The 18,360-nt window shown below is 41.1% G+C and overlaps 1 long non-coding RNA gene and 5 other non-coding genes across 7 annotated transcripts; all 6 read left to right on the forward strand.

Annotated features, from left to right (window-relative positions):
- Positions 1 to 5,197: 5,197 nt before the first annotated feature.
- LOC139419468 (uncharacterized) lies at positions 5,198 to 9,539 on the forward strand. 2 transcript variants are annotated; one of them, XR_011635414.1, is made up of 8 exons: positions 5,198 to 5,944; positions 6,544 to 6,745; positions 7,002 to 7,146; positions 7,387 to 7,585; positions 7,819 to 8,017; positions 8,251 to 8,449; positions 8,683 to 8,881; positions 9,119 to 9,539. It is a non-coding gene; the product is annotated as an uncharacterized lncRNA (long non-coding RNA). The 2 variants fall into 2 exon arrangements; XR_011635413.1 differs by lacking the exon at positions 5,198 to 5,944 and having other exon boundaries at positions 6,321 to 6,745.
- On the forward strand, positions 7,208 to 7,301 carry LOC139419859 (small nucleolar RNA SNORD14). Its single transcript, XR_011635469.1, has one exon. It is a non-coding gene; the product is annotated as a small nucleolar RNA SNORD14 (small nucleolar RNA).
- LOC139419860 (small nucleolar RNA SNORD14) lies at positions 7,658 to 7,751 on the forward strand. The gene has a single exon (XR_011635470.1). It is a non-coding gene; the product is annotated as a small nucleolar RNA SNORD14 (small nucleolar RNA).
- Positions 8,090 to 8,183, forward strand: LOC139419827 (small nucleolar RNA SNORD14). Its single transcript, XR_011635441.1, has one exon. It is a non-coding gene; the product is annotated as a small nucleolar RNA SNORD14 (small nucleolar RNA).
- LOC139419828 (small nucleolar RNA SNORD14) lies at positions 8,522 to 8,615 on the forward strand. The gene has a single exon (XR_011635442.1). It is a non-coding gene; the product is annotated as a small nucleolar RNA SNORD14 (small nucleolar RNA).
- LOC139419829 (small nucleolar RNA SNORD14) lies at positions 8,954 to 9,047 on the forward strand. The gene has a single exon (XR_011635443.1). It is a non-coding gene; the product is annotated as a small nucleolar RNA SNORD14 (small nucleolar RNA).
- Positions 9,540 to 18,360: the final 8,821 nt, after the last annotated feature.

Consider the following 18,360-nt stretch of genomic DNA (forward strand, 5'->3'; position numbering starts at 1 on the left):
AAGTATCTCGGTTTTTAGGCCATCCAATAGGTGGCGGCAATACACATTTTGGGATGTAGTCCACCAAGAAGAAGGAGAAGAAGAAGGTTTTCTCTTGCCCCGTCACCAGTTGGGAAAGAGGATGGAACTAGGTGAAACTGGGCCGACATACTGCAAATTTTCTTATCGATGAAACATCTGATCTCAATACAGTTTTCTGTTCTCAAAACTATACATCTGTTACGAACACAGTGCACTCTATGTTTTATAAACTTGATGATTTATCAAAGTTTTATAAAATGGCGTTGTCTAGAAGGAGTGCAAGGTCTAATTGTTTGTGCACAAGTGCATTTCACAGAGAAGGTGTTCCCTAACGGAAATATACAAATACATGCTGTGCTTGGCATTTCCCACCTCCATGCTTGTTCTGCCCACTATGCTTAATTTGCTCCCACTGTAAATGACACAGTTTAACTATCTTGGGTTAATTATAATTATCTTTGCTTATGGTTAATGTTGCTGTGTTCATGTGCTAGTCGGAACTCAGAAATTGTCAACTTGTTAACTGGTTGAATGTGTATACCTACAACCAGTAGCTTGCTGAAAATGTCAGAGTTCCGACGAGCACCTGAACGCGGTATGTGAAATACAGAAATATGGTTGTGAGGTATGAGGTCAGCTCACCATCCAAGAATTCACAAAATGTGCCAAACACCAAATAGAGACTCTGCATGAAGAATTCTGAAAAAACATCCTCTGTGTACAACGTAAAACACCAAATAATGCATGCTGAGCAGAATTAGGCCGATATTTGCTAATTATCAAAACCCAGAAAAGATAAGTTAAATTCTACAACCATCTAAAAGGAAGCGATTCCCGAACCTTCCATAGCAAAGCCATCACCTACAGAGAGGTTAATTTAGAGAAGAGTCCCCAAAGCAAGCTGGTCCTGGGGCTCTGTTCACAAACAGACCCCACAGAGCCCCAGGACAGCAACACAATTAGACCCAACCAAATCATGAAAAAATAAAAAGATAATTACTGTCACGCCCTGGTCTTAGTATTTTGTGTTTTCTTTATTATTTTGGTCAGGCCAGGGTGTGACATGGGTTATTTATGTGGTGTGTTTTGTCTAGGTTTTTTTTGTAGGTTATGGGATTGTGGTGTAGTATAGTTGTCTAGAAAAGTCTATGGTTGCCTGGAGTGGTTCTCAATCAGAGGCAGGTGTTTATCGTTGTCTCTGATTGGGAACCATATTTAGGCAGCCATATTCTTTGAGTGTTTTGTGGGTGATTGTTCCTGTCTCTGTTTGCACAAAATAGGGCTGTTTCGGTTTTCACGGTATGTTTATTGGTTTTGTATTGTTTATCTTTATTAAAGATGTTTAATAATAACCACGCTGCATTTTGGTCCTCCTCTCTTTTGACAGAAAACCTTAATTACTTGACACATTGGAAAGACTTTACCAAAAACTGAGCAAACTGGAATGCTATTTGACCCTAAACAGAGAGCACACGTGGCTGAATACCTAACCACTGTGACTGACCCAAAATTAAGGAGAGTTTTGACTATGTACAGACTCAGTGAGCATAGCCTTGCCATTGAGAGAGGCCGCTGTAGGCAGACCTTATTCTATGGGCTCTGTCTGTAATCATAACCAGTAGTGTATATACCAGGAATAATGAAACATAATAATAGATGTTTGGTGAATCTATTAATTATGTATGACCATGGATACTTTGCCACTCAAATTTTTTTTTTATAGAATATTATGACATTTTACTTCATCACTCACAATCTTGCCAATGTATATTCTGTAGGATGGGTAAATGTGAATTTCATATAATTTGACATGATTTATATGAATCGGGTAAAGAACCTATGGACTTTGAAATAAACATGTGAGAGGTAAAACAGGTTAAGTCTGGCATACACTTATTCCCACACTTTACAATAACTCTGTTGCAGTGGTCTTAGGTCCCCATATGGACTATTCCCTCCATCACAACACTGCTGCCCTGTTGAAGAGCTTGTGATCTCCATGCAGCATCACAGCACCATGCGTCTTTGGAAAAGCACCCCTCAGCCTCAGAAGATGTCCTTCTGGAGGCACGCAGCCATAGACTCATTAAACCTTAATGTAGGCCTATTTGCCTACTAGCCAAATAAAGTGCAGAGCATGCATGATGCGTGCAACTCCTCATTCCAACATATTTGAACATTTAATTCATCCTTCATTCAGTCACTATGTCATCCATTCTGTCATTTGTCTGAGTTGCAATAGGAACTAAATCAAAGAGAATAGAACAGTCTTAACCATTTGTTTATTGAAATCCATGTGTGTATTCAAAATGTGGCTTTTCTTACGATCATAACAATTTGCATATGGATTTTCTTAAGATCCTAACAATATGTACCTTCAACGTTTTGGCTGCTATCTGGTTCCATAAATGTATCTCACAGGAGAAAGCATCCAAGTGAGTGAAACAGCACCCCTCTCTCTCTATGTGTAGGCCATCTATCTGATGCTGTCTGGTCCAAATGAGTATGACATTGTTGCCGCCTGTAGCATTGAAGGCAAAAAAGTATACAAAATCAGACAATAAGCATTAAACTGAGCAAGCTCAACTGTGAATGGTCCTGGCGCACCAAAAGAAAAGTAAAGGAAAGCCATCTTGAATTTGAGCTTACGTCATTGACAGAAAAACTTGAATTGTTGCATCTCGTTGTCCTTCAGTGGCTAGCTAACAAGCTAGCTAAAATGGTCCCTTTCCTAAATTAGCCATGGATGGAGATAGGGATTTGGACTTGTGGTTTTACATAATTCTCTGTACTAGCCAATGTTTGTAATGGCAGTTCTGATCCAACCATTAATTCATACATTGCTGTGACCATGGAAGTTCAATATGTAGCTAGATGTAGAAGGTTAATGTTAACTAGCTAACGTTGCCCATGAATGGAAGTTAGGCTAGCGTACAAGCATTTTAGCCAGGTAGCCTAGGACAACAAAAAAATGGTGTACTGTAAAACATCAACATGAAACAGGAGGATGGTAGGGTGAGTCAACATGTTTTTCTACTTGCACAGACACATCATATTTAGCTTACATTGATTGGACCATTTTTTTTTTTTTTTTACCTTTATTTAACTAGGCAAGTCAGTTAAGAACAAATTCTTATTTTCAATGACTGGTTAACTGCCTGTTCAGGGGCAGAACGACAGATTGGTACCATGTCAGATTGGGGATTTGAATTTGCGGTTACTAGTCCAACGCTCTAACCACTAGGCCACCCTGCCATCTTTTAGTTGTCACTGTGTTATATTAAGCAGAGGTGATTTGATGATGTAGAAATGTTTGTTGATTAAGTTGAAATGGTGCTGAGAAAGTGAAGGCAACTCCTGTTTTCTTTGCGTTTTGCGGTAACTCTGTGGTTCTAAATCAATAGTTGGTGCGAAAATGTCGGAAACCTTCACTTGCTTGACCATGCTGTAGGTCATGTAACTAACTGTCTGTTACTTTACATTATATATGCTTTGTGGAAGTCACTGGACAGAAGTTGCTATCCGGTTTGATGATCAAACAAATGTGTGGTTGAATTTCTGAAATATGATTTGTAAAAACGCTGATGCATAACTGGGCAAAGTAAAGCAGTACATTATGAAGGTAGACTAAAAGTGCTCCTTCAAAGAAATCATGCAATGCGAAGTCATACAATGCTAGCTAAACTCATGTGTAGAAACACGTAATCTTGCGCACCCCTTCGATATGAGGTTATTTTTACTCCAACTTCACTTCAACGAGGTTGGGGTAATAACATGTTCAACTCCTTAAGACATTGGCTCGAATCTACGTTGTGTCTTTAGATTTCGAGAAAATTAAATTTTCACTTCCCTCATTAACTTCCCAACCCCGGGTATGGTTTGGTCTGTCTCGCAAGCGTTCCCCGAAATCTCGGGATTATGCACATCTGCGTTCAGACACTGACATAACCATGTCATACCTGGAATCGTTTCTTAATCAGTGTTGCCAACTAATTTTCAGTGTAAATTGTGTTAGTGTTCAAATACTGGAGAGTTGAGACCAAATCACGGACGCTGGACAGAGTGGATTTCAGTTGTAACAAAATACAGTTTTAATGAGTCAGAGATATCTTGTCCCGCAGTTTTACGTGCACGGACCTAGTTCACATAACTCGTCAAGGAGCCAGGTGAAAAAGAGGCCTATACAATGGTTACATACATTTTTATACATAGAATAAAGTAGGTGGAGTCTTGTCGTTTCGGTCTTCTTGACTGGTCGGAGGGTTGGAGGCGGGCCTTGCTCTAGCCAGAGCGGGCCCCATTGGTGCACAGCAAAAGTTCTTTGCTCTTGGGACCGGCCAGTTAGAGGGAGATGAGATGTGTGTTTATATAAGGAAGAGGGGGTCAGTCTTATGGCTGGGTGTATGTGTTCTTATGACGGAATGTCTTTGTTTATATGAGCTATGTGTATGAATATTTATATAACAATTGCTAGAGGCAGGTAGATTTGTTTTGCCAAGAATTGCTAAATGACGTTGTGATGTTATTACGTGATAACGTAAAACTGCGTCATTATGTAGAATACACAATAACGTTACTCAATTTGACTGGCCATCTTGGCAAAAAATATGATTTGACATTTGTTCAGGTACAGACTCCCACTCTTTTCTGTACAATTGTGACAGACATGTTGATTGAAGTTGTAAATTCTGTTCAATATCAAACATTCGTGACCAACTATATTCCCGGGTTTGGCTCGTCGAACCCTCACTACTGCTGCTATCAGCCAACAATGATTTGCTGAATTTGCGGCCTGCCTGCTGCTGCTTGTGCACGAGCTGAGCGCCTGCTGCTGACGTCACTCCCAATGCACTTTTGCAGCCAGGTACGTGTGTTGGGACTGAGCGTGTGACAGAGAAAATCGTTTTTGTGTAATTTCGAGGGAAAATCCGTGCATTTTAGCATTTGAGTCATTTCTCAAAAGTTGATAAAAGTTCAAAATAAATGTTTAAAAGTAGCTAAATTTGTTGCTAGGTGCTGTTTGAAAATTGCTAAACTGGCATCACTGTTCTTAATGCTTTTGCATGTTGGGTGTCTCCCTCAAACTCATTGTTTTGAATACTTTTGGTGCTTTCAAGAAAACTGGGAACTCGAGGGGGAAAGGGAGGTCAAATCATGACGTCCGTGATCTTCAGGTCGGAAAGACTGAGCTCTAGAAAGATGTCCGAGTTTCCCGACTTGGATTACCGTCAAAATAAAAACTAAATCCGCGTTGCCAGCTTTTTCCGAGATCCCAGTTGTCGAAGATTTCAGAGTTCCGAGAAGACCATACCAAAGTCAAAGATATTTATAACTAACCCCTCTGTCTGTAACCGTATTACGGAAGAGGATAACTAGCATCAGCTTTGTTACACTCGTTTTGAAAATTTCCTCAAACAAATCCCACAAGGGCATTGCTGTATCTTTTAAATTCTGTGAATGTAATTTTAACGAATATGACCCATATTTAACAATCTCCCTGTTAGTAATGCATGACAAACCCACCGGAAACGGCTCCCCAGATATGAAGAGGGATTGGAACGTTCGAGTGTTCAAAAGAACTGGGAACTCGGAAAAATACGAAGTGAAACTATGATGTCCGTGATCTTCAGCTTGGAAAGTCGGAGCTCTAGAAAGAGGCTCGAGTTCCCGAGTTGGATGACCGTTGTCTTGGCGGCGGCAAGAGCGCTTGGTCTTTGTCGTAGAAGTGGGAGGGAACGCATGGGCCGTCCTGTATTTTTATTGGTGTTTTGAAATGAAAAGTGGAGTCCAGAGCTATGATTGGTTGCGTTGCCGGCGATATAAAAGTTAAAGAATCACATTTCCTTCTTTCTCTATTCTCTCACAAGGTGAAGGAAGGCTTTGCCGTTGTTTAACTCCGACCAACCTCAGCGTCACGAATTTGGTTAGTACAAGATAGTTTATTCTTAACGTAATCAATGCATTTATTTTCGTTCGACATAAGCATGGTATTTAGCATGCTGACGTCGTTATCCGGTCTGAAGAAGGCTAGTAGGCACATTGATTTAATAAACTCACTATAACTAGTTTGTCACCATTCGATCCCAATTTACTCTGACTGTTTCTCTAACATGGCTAGCCAACTAAATGTATCGTATAGTGTGTTAATTAGCGAGCCGGTCAACCTTTGTCGTGGTCGCATATATGGCAGGTCGAGTTTGGCCATTTGCAGTGCAGGCAGTTTGAAAGACATTCGACTGACGGTTCCAACGTTTGTCATGTTAATTAAAGGAAAAGGCGCGCGATCATCCTCGTAGTTGTAGCTAGAACGTTCTAGTGCCGTGGTTAAGTAGTTAGTTTCGCTCTAGTTTCCGACGTGACGCGGCAATGAAACTGCAACCCACGTGGTGTGACGCACATTTTAATGGCGAGATTTCTTTACAGAAGTGTAATTATGCGCAACCTAATATGTAGCACTTTTTATTGATGGAAAGCTTAATTTGTTTTTGGGTGACTTAAACTTATCCCTATTCATGTGTTTAGGCAACATGTCTAAAAGACCGGCAGTTGGCATTGATCTCGGGAGCACCTACTCCTGCTTGGGTGTGTTTCAGCATGGTTGAAATCATTGCCAGCGACCATGGCAACAGGACCACTCCAAGTTATGTTTCCTTCACAGACTCAATACTTATTGGTGATGCCGTCAATAATCGGGTTACCATGAACCCTGCAAACACAGTATTCGGTACGTTTTTAATTTCTTATAAATTATCATTAAATTGCTATATTTTAATTGAAAATTGTATTTGGTTATCTGTATGGTACGCGTTTCAATGATTCTACTCGACCCAAGCTCCAAGTTGAATACAAAGGAGAGGCTAAGTCCTACCCAGAAGAAATTCTCTATGGTTCTGGTCAAGATGGAGATTGCTGAAGCCTACCCTGGAAAAGTTATAATTTCAAATGTGTTGACTCTAAATTGACATGTATTTATTTTACAGTCAACAATGCAGTCGTTACCGTGCCTGCTTAATTCAACGACTCCCAGCGCCAGGCATCCAAAGATGCTGGCACCACCTCAGGCCTGAATGTACTGCATATCATCAATGAGCCAACTGCTGCTCCCATTTCCTACGGCTTGGATAAGTAGGTAAATGGCTTGCTATGATCTTTATTCTGTTGAGAAGGACTGCAATGCAGGGATTATTCGCTGTGATGAAGTTTATTCCTGCCATTCGTAGTTTCCACCAGAGGTTGAAAGACCAAAGATGGCCCAATACCTTCCTTGGATGTCTGAGCGACTATTTTAATGTACTTCTCTATTTTAATGTACTTCTCGTTTGAAAACCATGTATGTTTTTAGCTAATATAGACGGTATCCTCCAGGTGTATGAGGGTGAGAGGGCCATGACCAAGGACAACAACCTGTTGGGCAAGTTGGCGCTGACTGGAATCCCCCCTGCACCTCGCGATGTTCTTCAGATTGAGGTCACCTTTGACATTGACGCTAACAACATCATGAAGGTGTCTGCAGCTGACAAGCACACTGGCAAGGAGGACAAGATCACTATCATCAATGACAAGGGTAAGTTTGTTGTGGTGATGGCATTGTAAGACTAGAAAATGGCCTACAGTTACTAGCCCTAACCCAGTAGTTTCGCTGTGATGAAGTTTATTCCTGCCATTCGTAGTTTCCACCAGAGGTTGAAAGACCAAAGATGGCCCAATACCTTCCTTGGATGTCTGAGCGACTATTTTAATGTACTTCTCGTTTGAAAACCATGTATGTTTATAGCTAATATAGACGGTATCCTCCAGGTGTATGAGGGTGAGAGGGCCATGACCAAGGACAACAACCTGTTGGGCAAGTTGGCGCTGACTGGAATCCCCCCTGCACCTCGCGATGTTCTTCAGATTGAGGTCACCTTTGACATTGACGCTAACAACATCATGAAGGTGTCTGCAGCTGACAAGCACACTGGCAAGGAGGACAAGATCACTATCATCAATGACAAGGGTAAGTTTGTTGTGGTGATGGCATTGTAAGACTAGAAAATGGCCTACAGTTACTAGCCCTAACCCAGTAGTTTCGCTGTGATGAAGTTTATTCCTGCCATTCGTAGTTTCCACCAGAGGTTGAAAGACCAAAGATGGCCCAATACCTTCCTTGGATGTCTGAGCGACTATTTTAATGTACTTCTCGTTTGAAAACCATGTATGTTTTTAGCTAATATAGACGGTATCCTCCAGGTGTATGAGGGTGAGAGGGCCATGACCAAGGACAACAACCTGTTGGGCAAGTTGGCGCTGACTGGAATCCCCCCTGCACCTCGCGATGTTCTTCAGATTGAGGTCACCTTTGACATTGACGCTAACAACATCATGAAGGTGTCTGCAGCTGACAAGCACACTGGCAAGGAGGACAAGATCACTATCATCAATGACAAGGGTAAGTTTGTTGTGGTGATGGCATTGTAAGACTAGAAAATGGCCTACAGTTACTAGCCCTAACCCAGTAGTTTCGCTGTGATGAAGTTTATTCCTGCCATTCGTAGTTTCCACCAGAGGTTGAAAGACCAAAGATGGCCCAATACCTTCCTTGGATGTCTGAGCGACTATTTTAATGTACTTCTCGTTTGAAAACCATGTATGTTTTTAGCTAATATAGACGGTATCCTCCAGGTGTATGAGGGTGAGAGGGTCATGACCAAGGACAACAACCTGTTGGGCAAGTTGGCGCTGACTGGAATCCCCCCTGCACCTCGCGATGTTCTTCAGATTGAGGTCACCTTTGACATTGACGCTAACAACATCATGAAGGTGTCTGCAGCTGACAAGCACACTGGCAAGGAGGACAAGATCACTATCATCAATGACAAGGGTAAGTTTGTTGTGGTGATGGCATTGTAAGACTAGAAAATGGCCTACAGTTACTAGCCCTAACCCAGTAGTTTCGCTGTGATGAAGTTTATTCCTGCCATTCGTAGTTTCCACCAGAGGTTGAAAGACCAAAGATGGCCCAATACCTTCCTTGGATGTCTGAGCGACTGAAGTTAAATATTTCTCATTTGAAGGCCATTTCATATTTTGCTCATGTTAATCTGTTTATGTTTCTTAGGCTGCTGAGAAGGAAGAGTATGAGCACCACCAGAAGGAGCATCGCCATGTTTTACCAAGGTGCTGGTATGCCCGACGGCATGGCCGGTCGATTCCCCCGAGCTGGTGGTGCGGTTCCTGGTGGCTGTGGGTTATCTTAACTGACTTGAGGAAGTCAACTAAACCATTCCACTGTTTCTGCAACTACCTCCCCCTCACACGCAACGTTTGAAATGTTCTACTTGTTTGTGATGGAGTCAGTGACTCTTGTCAGTGAGATTTTAAAGTTAGAAAAAAGGTTGCCTGATCATACTTCTATTGCAACTTTGTCTGCTACAGAACAGTAATTTTCTGTTTGCTCAACTAGGCTGTCAGATTTCACATGGAGTATATTGTGCCTTTAAGACCAAATAAAACATGGTGACCTTCCACCAACTTTTAAATGTTCATCTCAAGTGCTTTTGATAAGGTCCTTATTTTGGTTAATATTCTTATGACAAAGTTTAATCTCACTTGTGACTTCCCTTAAACTTCCAGCTGCTAGACCAGTGTCAGTGTTTGTTGTCCTACCAATAAATATTATAGATATTTAGCAGCACCAACTTAGTCAGGCAATCATCCAGTTTCTCAATAACCATGTTTCGTGCTACAGTTATGCAAGTAGTTGTATCCATTAACATGTGATGGAGAAGTTTATGGTGTAATTTTATAAATGCTGACTGAATTTGTTCGTTATACATCTTGTCTGTACCATGTATTGTGGGAGATGGTGGTGGAAACCCCTTTTCGCGCAATTAAGGTCCTCCCTCTGACTGGGGTGGGTAGGCTAATGTAGATTAGTCTACTCTCACTATATGCGAGCTGTTGGCTAGGCACATTTGCTATTTACTGCAAGTTTTTGTGATGACTATCAGCCTTGAGTGCGACATAGTTAGCTTTACATTCTTATTCGGGACAAACTTACACAACAGTATATTTAGTGTGCTGTTATCTGCATATAGTCCATTTGGAAGTATTACACTTCACACAGATTCCAAAATATTTGCATAGATCTGTCGCCAGTTAAATGGAAACCTAGCTATTAACTTGCCGCTAATTTGGCATGAAATATAAAGCCTGCTTTTTGCAGTTGACGTTCATGGGCTGTTGGTTAGGGAATCCTTAGTAATTGGTTTCCGTGTGTCACCAGGTAAATACCCACAGCCTAGATTGCTGTCGCTTTGGTCAGACTGCTTTATAGGGTAATTCGGGTAACACCGTCTTCAATTGCTTTACAGTTAGATTTAGAAAACAGTTATTGCAGTTTGTCAGACTACATATGGTGGGGTAATTTTGCTGAATTATCCCAATAGACCATCTGTAGTAACCCAGTCTATGGTTGGTAGATTTATTTCAACAGCACAATTTCCGAGTTTTTGATGCAAGGAAAGAATGATGGTGCATGAGAAACATGATAGTTTAAATACAAATTACACACGTTCAGCTTTCAAACAAGGAACAGTACTGCCCTATTGCACAGCTCTTACAGTGTGGTGGCCAATTATATCTTAAATGTCTCCCCTGTGTCCATCTCTTTTTCCATGTTTCCCAGACCAAGGGAGTTCATCAGTGAAAAATAGAGGTAGAGTCGAGGGACTGAATATAATAAGAAACCTTAGGTGCTGGCTTAAGGCCGGTAGCAACCACTACAGAATGTCCGGTCAGAACAAGGATGAGGCGGCTGTCCAGGTTAATGGGAATTTAAAACTTATTCGGGATCGGTGTACCGTCCACAGGACGGTTGAGCTAACGTAGGCTAATGAAATTAGCATGATGTATGTACAAGAACATTTCCCAGGACATAGACATATTTGATATCGGCAGAATAAGCTTATTCTTGTTAATCTAACTGCATTGTTTAATTTACAGTAGCTATTACAGTGAAATAATGCCATGCTATTGTTTGAAGAGAGTGCACAGTTTTGAACATTAGTTATTAATAAACAAATTAGGCACAGGTTTTGTGATAACATTTTTCTTTGCTTCTGAGTACCCTGGTCACACAGCATAAGACAAAGAGCATCTTAGGTAGTCTTGCTACAACATTTAACAGAAATGCAATGGTTCATTGGATCAGTCTAAAACTTTCTGGACAAAATCTAAATTGCAGCTGGGCTGGAATAATACATTATGGCCTTTGTCTTGCATTTCAAAGATGATGGTACAAAAAAATGCAAAATAACGGGGGTTTTTTTTCTTTGTATTATCTTTCACCAGATCTTTTGTGTTATATTCTACATTCCTTTCACAATTCCACAAACGGTACCAATAATATGCATATCCTTGTTACAGGCAGTTAGATTTAGGTATGTCATTTTAGACGAAAATTGAAAGAAAGGGGCGGATTCTTGTAAGATGTCCACACACATCCGACTACTCATGGTTCAGATAACTGAGAATCATGTCCAGTGATAACTGACATTAACTATGTGGTCGTTTAGATGCATACACAATTAAACATCAGACACACAGGGATTCAGTCCACAGGAGGAAAAGTTCAGCAGGGGGGTAGGCACGTTTCTGACCACACAGTGTGCTGGGGTCATAGACTGACTGAAACTGAAGTCCCGGGAATCAAGGCCACTGATAGGCTGCAGGAGATGTGGTAATTAGTTAGCGTGACCTTGACCAATAAGACACTAACGAAAGTGGGGGTCCTCTGAATGGGAGACTGAGCTGCCCAACTAGAACTAACCATAAGTGATGGATAGAATCAGCTGACTGAAGCTGGCCGTTTTAACAACTGCAATTAAGGGTGATGGAGGACTGCCAATAGCTAGTAAAGAAAGATATTAGGGAGGGGTCGAAATTAACACACCTGTTTCCCAGCGGAAAATGGGGGAGGGTCATGCTTTTAAAATTTCAGTCGCGGGGTTTAGTATATTTTTTATTTAGTCCAGGGGAGTGTCATGTAATTTGTAATTGATTAAATGTCAAATCCCTGATACTCTGCTGGGCACGAAATATCATGTGCGCTTAGCCTCAAATGATCCATAGCCTATACTAAAGGACCAGGCTATACGAAGAGCATGCTTAGAGAAGCACAGGGCACAATTATATTTCTAAGAAAATGTACTTCCTTCCCGTTTTTGCGCTGCTGGGACAGTGTATATAAAACTAGGCTACACTGCATTGCACACTGCAATGGATAGGCATTCCCAATCATGAGCTTCCGCCTGCCCTGCTTTTTGTTCTGCCTAACCAATGAAAGATGGTGTGGTGGTACTTCAGGAAGCGAGTCAAATGTTTCTTCGATTGTATATACACTGCTCAAAAAAATAAAGGGAACACTTAAACAACACAATGTAACTCCAAGTCAATCACACTTCTGTGAAATCAAACTGTCCACTTAGGAAGCAACACTGATTGACAATAAATTTCACATGCTGTTGTGCAAATGGAATAGACAACAGGTGGAAATTATAGGCAATTAGCAAGACACCCCCAATAAAGGAGTGGTTCTGCAGGTGGGGACCACAGACCAGTTCTCAGTTCCTATGCTTCCTGGCTGATGTTTTGGTCACTTTTGAATGCTGGCGGTGCTTTCACTCTAGTGGTAGCATGAGACGGAGTCTACAACCCACACAAGTGGCTCAGGTAGTGCAGCTCATCCAGGATGGCACATCAATGCGAGCTGTGGCAAGAAGGTTTGCTGTGTCTGTCAGCGTAGTGTCCAGAGCATGGAGGCGCTACCAGGAGACTGGCCAGTACATCAGGAGACGTAATAATAATATTTAATAAGAATATTTCATTCATTCAGATCTAGGATGTGTTATCTTAGTGTTCCCTTTATTTTTTTGAGCAGTGTATATAAGTTATGTAAATTATTATAAAATGGCTAATTGTGAGGTCAATAACTCTGATAAATAGCTTCATTATTGGCAACAATACAAGCGTACCTCCGGTCCTCCTTATCTTCAGGCGCTCGCACGTAGATATATATATATATTTTTTATTTTACATATATATGTATATATATATTTTTTTTAAATATTATATACATTTATATTATATATTTTTTATATATTATATTTATATATTATTTATTAACCTCACAATAAGCCATTTTATAATAATTTACATAACTTATATTACTATGAAGCTGTAGCCGCAGAGATGGACAGCGCATGGGTGCTTAATGTAGGCTAATTCGAGAAGGCCTAATTCATTTAAACAGTCTTCATTTTAATTTGACTTCATGCTACTAACAACAAGGGTTTTGTGTTGGAGCCTATTTCTTCCTATTCAAGAAATAATAATAATCTGTTTGACAGATGAAATGATAGTCTTGTATCCATAGATTTTGTCAGCCAATTCCTTCAGTCACTCCTTAAATATCTCAGTGAACTGCTTGGTGTGTTAAGTTAAAACCAGGGATCGAATTGAGGGGGTATGTGAGGGATTTGTGGCTTTGGTTAAAGCAAATGGCCAAACGCATAGGCCTAACGTAAACTCACCCCATTCCTACAAATGTGCGCAACCGCAACATTCAAACGAGGCTATAAAGATAACTAATGCGACTGTAGTGACTGTGTTGGTTAAAATCCGGGGTGTGAACTAGGTTTCTATTCAAGCTTTGATCGACATGGTAATGCCTCTATAGTATTGGAGAAAAGTTGAAAAAAACAGACCCTCCGTTACATCTAGACGTGTCATGTCACGTACAGCACGCATAAAGCAACTATTTCTGTCTTACATTCTCTCTCCACCAAGTGTAGCACCTCTATCATCCTTTAAAAACAAGAAATTGACAGTGACGGGGCTAGTCATTTTTTTGTCATCATTGCATGCAATAATCATTCTCAAAGCCGCTGTTTACTTCTAGGATCACTTTAGCACCACCCTAAAAACCTGATTCAAATTCGACACAAACCTTGAAATAGGTATGTAATGACACATTATATAAACTCTTTATAGTGTTTTAATGACATTTTAAAGGCGATAAGGTGATAAGTTGGACCGATCAAGTGAAAAAAAGCCATTTTCCCACACGACATCTCTCCTTCTCACTATCACGCATTAGTTTCGCTTCCCCACCCGCCATTTTTAAAAAGGCCCGACGGGGCTCATTGCCTGCTTGAATTATGCAGAAACAGGCAGTGTTTAGGTCATGTAATTGATTCTGTTGGAAAGGGGAGAAATTGTGCTTTACAATTTTATTGACATTACAGTTGATCTGGAAGTATTACGTTTTTGGGGCGCTAAAATAAGGGCAATTGTATGGACCAAGGCGATGTACAAGTATACGTGAGTTTACGTTACCCCTTTAAGATTTAGAACAGATTTGAATGGATCTGATTATATAAAGTGACATATAACAACGCTTTATTCCACAAAGCTTTATGCTAGAAACAAGCTGTAAAATGCCAGGAAAGACGTGACTCCGAAGCATACGAGATATCTTAGGTTTGTTTCTATTTCGATTCAGAGGCTGCACTACAACCTATAGCCAACGAGACAAATAATTGATTTTGCTTGGGAAGTAATGTGTGATTCTGTCACTATCAATTTATGTTCGACATTTCAACAGGGTATTAAATAACAAGTCAGGAGCAAGCCAGGTAGCCTAAAGAAACTAAATTAATTATTTAGGCTATATTATTATTTAAAGGCTATAGCCTGAAATGTTAAGAAATACATTGTGAAGCATTTGTGATACGCTACAGGATGTCAGGAGTGCATATGCCCAGAACGGGTAAACCTGAGTGGCTTGTAGTCCGATGTAGAAGTAGAAGATGAAGGAACTTTGGAAATATATGGACAAGGATTACAGTATCCTTAAAGAGGGAGTTTGTTTTTATTGATCTATAAAATATATGACACACACAAGACACAAGTCTTTTCATTTGCATTTCTTGAGGAAAGCTCCCAAGTGGTTCAGCAGTCTAAGGCACTGCATCTCAGTGCTAGAGGTGTCACTACAGACCCTGGCTCGTTTCCATGCTGTCTCACAACCAGCCGTGATTGGGAGTCCCATAGGGTGGTGCACAATTGGCCCAGCGTCATCTGGGTTTGGCCGTCATTGTAAATAAGAATTTGTTCATAACTGACTTGCCTAGTTAAATAAAAAAAACTGAGGTGAAATCAGCCAGCTCAGCTATGCACCGTACACTGCAATCCAGCTGTTTTCTGTGTAACATCACCGAACAAAACAACAAACATATTCGCTAAACCCAGCCCCTTCGGGCTCAGACAATATTTTCACGGTGTTATGATAATGGACAACACCTCCATCTAGTAGTTGCGTCGGGGACAACAGTTGTTGACAATTGTAGCTAACACCTATCCCCTTTTTCTAACCTTAACCTCAATCTCCTAACCGGCTACGTTATTTCACCTAAACCTGCTGTTAGTTCTCCTAACTTTCTACGTTAATTCACCTAACCTGCCACGTTAATTAAAAACTGTAATATCTTATGTTTCACTGAATCGTGGCTGAACGACGACACGGATAATATAGAGCTGGCGGGAATTTCCATGCACCGGCAGAACAGAGAAGCTACGTCTGGTAAAACGAGGGGTGGGGGTGTGTGTCTATCTGTCAGGACCAACTGGTGCGCGATGTCTAATATTAAGTCTCGAGGTATTGCTCGTACCTTATGATAAGCTGTAGAACACACTATCTACCAAGAGAGTTCTCATTTATATAATTCATAGCCATCTATTTACCACCACAGACCGATGCTGGCACTAAGACCGGACTCGACCAACTCCATAAGGCCATAAGCAAACAAGAGAATGCTAATCTTGAAGCTGCGCTCCTAGTGGCCGGGGACTTTAATGCAGGCAAACTTAAATCAGTTTTACCACATTTTTACCAGCATGTCACATGTGCAACCAGAGGGAAAAAAACTCTAGACCACCTTTACTCCAAACACAGAGATGCATACAACGCTTTCCCCCGCCCTCCATTTTGCAAATCTGACCATAATTCTATCCTCCTGATTCCTGCTTACAAGCAAAAACCAAAGCAGGAACTACCAGTGACTCGCTCAATACGGAAATGGTCAGATGACTCGGATGCTACGCTACAGGACTGTTTTGCTATCACAGACTGGAATATGTTCTGGGATTTATTCAGTGGCATTGAGGAGTATACCTCCTCAGTCATCGGCTTCATCAATAAGTGCATTGACAACGTCGTCCCCACAGTGACCGAACTTACATATCTCAACCAGAAGCCATGGATTACAGGCAACATCCACATTGAGCTAAAGGCTAGAGCTACCGCTTTCAAGGAGTGGGATACTAATCCGGACACCTATAAAAAATCCCTCAGACTAACCATCAAACAAGCAAAGCGTCAATACAGGATTAAGATTGAATCCTACTACACCGGCTCTGACGCTCGTCAGATGTGGCAGGGCTTTAAAACTATTATGGACTACAAACGCGAGCTGCCCAGTGACGAGGGCTTACCAGACAAGCTAAATACCTTTTGTGCTCGCTTCGAGGCAAGTAACACTGAAGCATGCACGAGAGCACTAGCTGTTCTGGATGACTGTGTGATAACGCTCTCGGTAGCCGATGTGAGCAAGACCTTTAAGAAGGTCAACATTCACAAAGCCGCGGGGCCAGGCGGATTACCAGGATGTGTACTCAAAGCATGCACGGACCAACTGGCAAGTGTCTTCACTGACATTTTCAACCTCTCCCTGACAGAGTCTGTAATACCTACATGTTTCATGCAGACCACCATAGCATCCTGACCTGTTGCATCACCGCCTGGTATAGCAACTGCTCGGCATCTGACCATAAGGCGCTACAGAGGGTAGTGCGTAAGGCCCAGTACATCACCGGGGCCAAGCTTCCTGCCATCCAGGACCTATATAATAGGTGGTGTCAGAGGAAAGCCCATAACATTGTCAGAGACTCCAGTCACCCAAGTCATAGAGTGTTTTCTCTGCTACCGTACAGCAAGTGGTATCGGAGCACCAAGTCTAGGGCTAAAAGCCTCTTCAACAGCTTCTACCCCCAAGCCATAAGACTGCTGAACAATTAATCAAATGGCCACCGGACTATTTGGGCCTTTTTTATAAACACATTTCATGTGTGTCATTTTACATGACTGGAGACTTTAGCAGAATCTTTTTTAATACCACGCAAATTATTGAAATGTCAGGCTACTTTGACACTTAGGTGGGGCTAGTTACCTCCTAGTACCATAAGAACAATGTCTAATTGCTGACACAAAAAAAAGCAATGTTTGGAGAAAAAAAGGTATTGGATTAAGGTCATGCTTAAGTATTCAATCCATCAATAGCCTAGACCTAGGTGTGTGGAGGAGACACACAAATTGTACAATATGAGGAAAATATAGTCCTAAAAAATATTTCCAGTTTCAATTACTTACCCAATGATGTGCAGCTCACTCACCAGCTATGGTCAATGCGCTCGTGCAAAAATCCTATTCTCTCTCGTTTTAGTTTGTAAAAACAGTACTGTTCACTCAATAGGCCTATTTGGAAGTTGATCAAATATTTTTCGTAGCCTTCAGACAGATAAGTATTTTTGTTTTGTGCTATCCCATGATTGTATTTGAAATATTGAAAAAAGGCCTGTTTTGGCTGCATGCTGTTCGCTGACAGATTTTCCACATGTTCCCGACTGTAGGCAATGCCTTGTGATTGCGCTACACTCAATCCACAGCTAGGCTATACATGTATTTCTTTTGAAGCTATTGATCTTCTGCGGTTAAATTATAGGCCTATTCTTAGTGTAGTATTCTGAATAATTGTATTTATTTCTGAACAGAGGGTAGTAATTCTATAACTTTGGCAAATATATTTCAATTTTTCAAGGAGGCTGCAGTACTACCAGCACCCTCCCATAGCTATGATTCTATCAGGAAATAAATGATGAAGTATAACTCTGGAGAGATGGTAGTTGCAGGCTCATGTGTATCAGAGCAGAGAAAAGGAAAGATATCAGAGAAAGGGAATCTCATTCTGGTTCTGTGCAGTGGCTATTTTAGCATGTAAATCTTGGTGGGGCAAAAAGAAAAAGCCACAACACTAAACAATACATTAACTGCACTATAACGGTGACAAACAGTGCCCACAAACTGTTAGGGCCTACATAAAGCTGTCCCAACAGCAGTCCCAACATCTTACCACTGCTACATCTCCGCTATCAGCGGAGCCTTGTCTGGCAGCAAAACAGTTCATTCTAACTCATTTACTGCCTTAAAAAATATATAACTGTTATGGCTGACTTGCTTAAACA

This window comes from Oncorhynchus clarkii, chromosome 10 (genome assembly GCF_045791955.1).
Source record: "Oncorhynchus clarkii lewisi isolate Uvic-CL-2024 chromosome 10, UVic_Ocla_1.0, whole genome shotgun sequence".
NCBI lineage: Eukaryota > Metazoa > Chordata > Actinopteri > Salmoniformes > Salmonidae > Oncorhynchus > Oncorhynchus clarkii.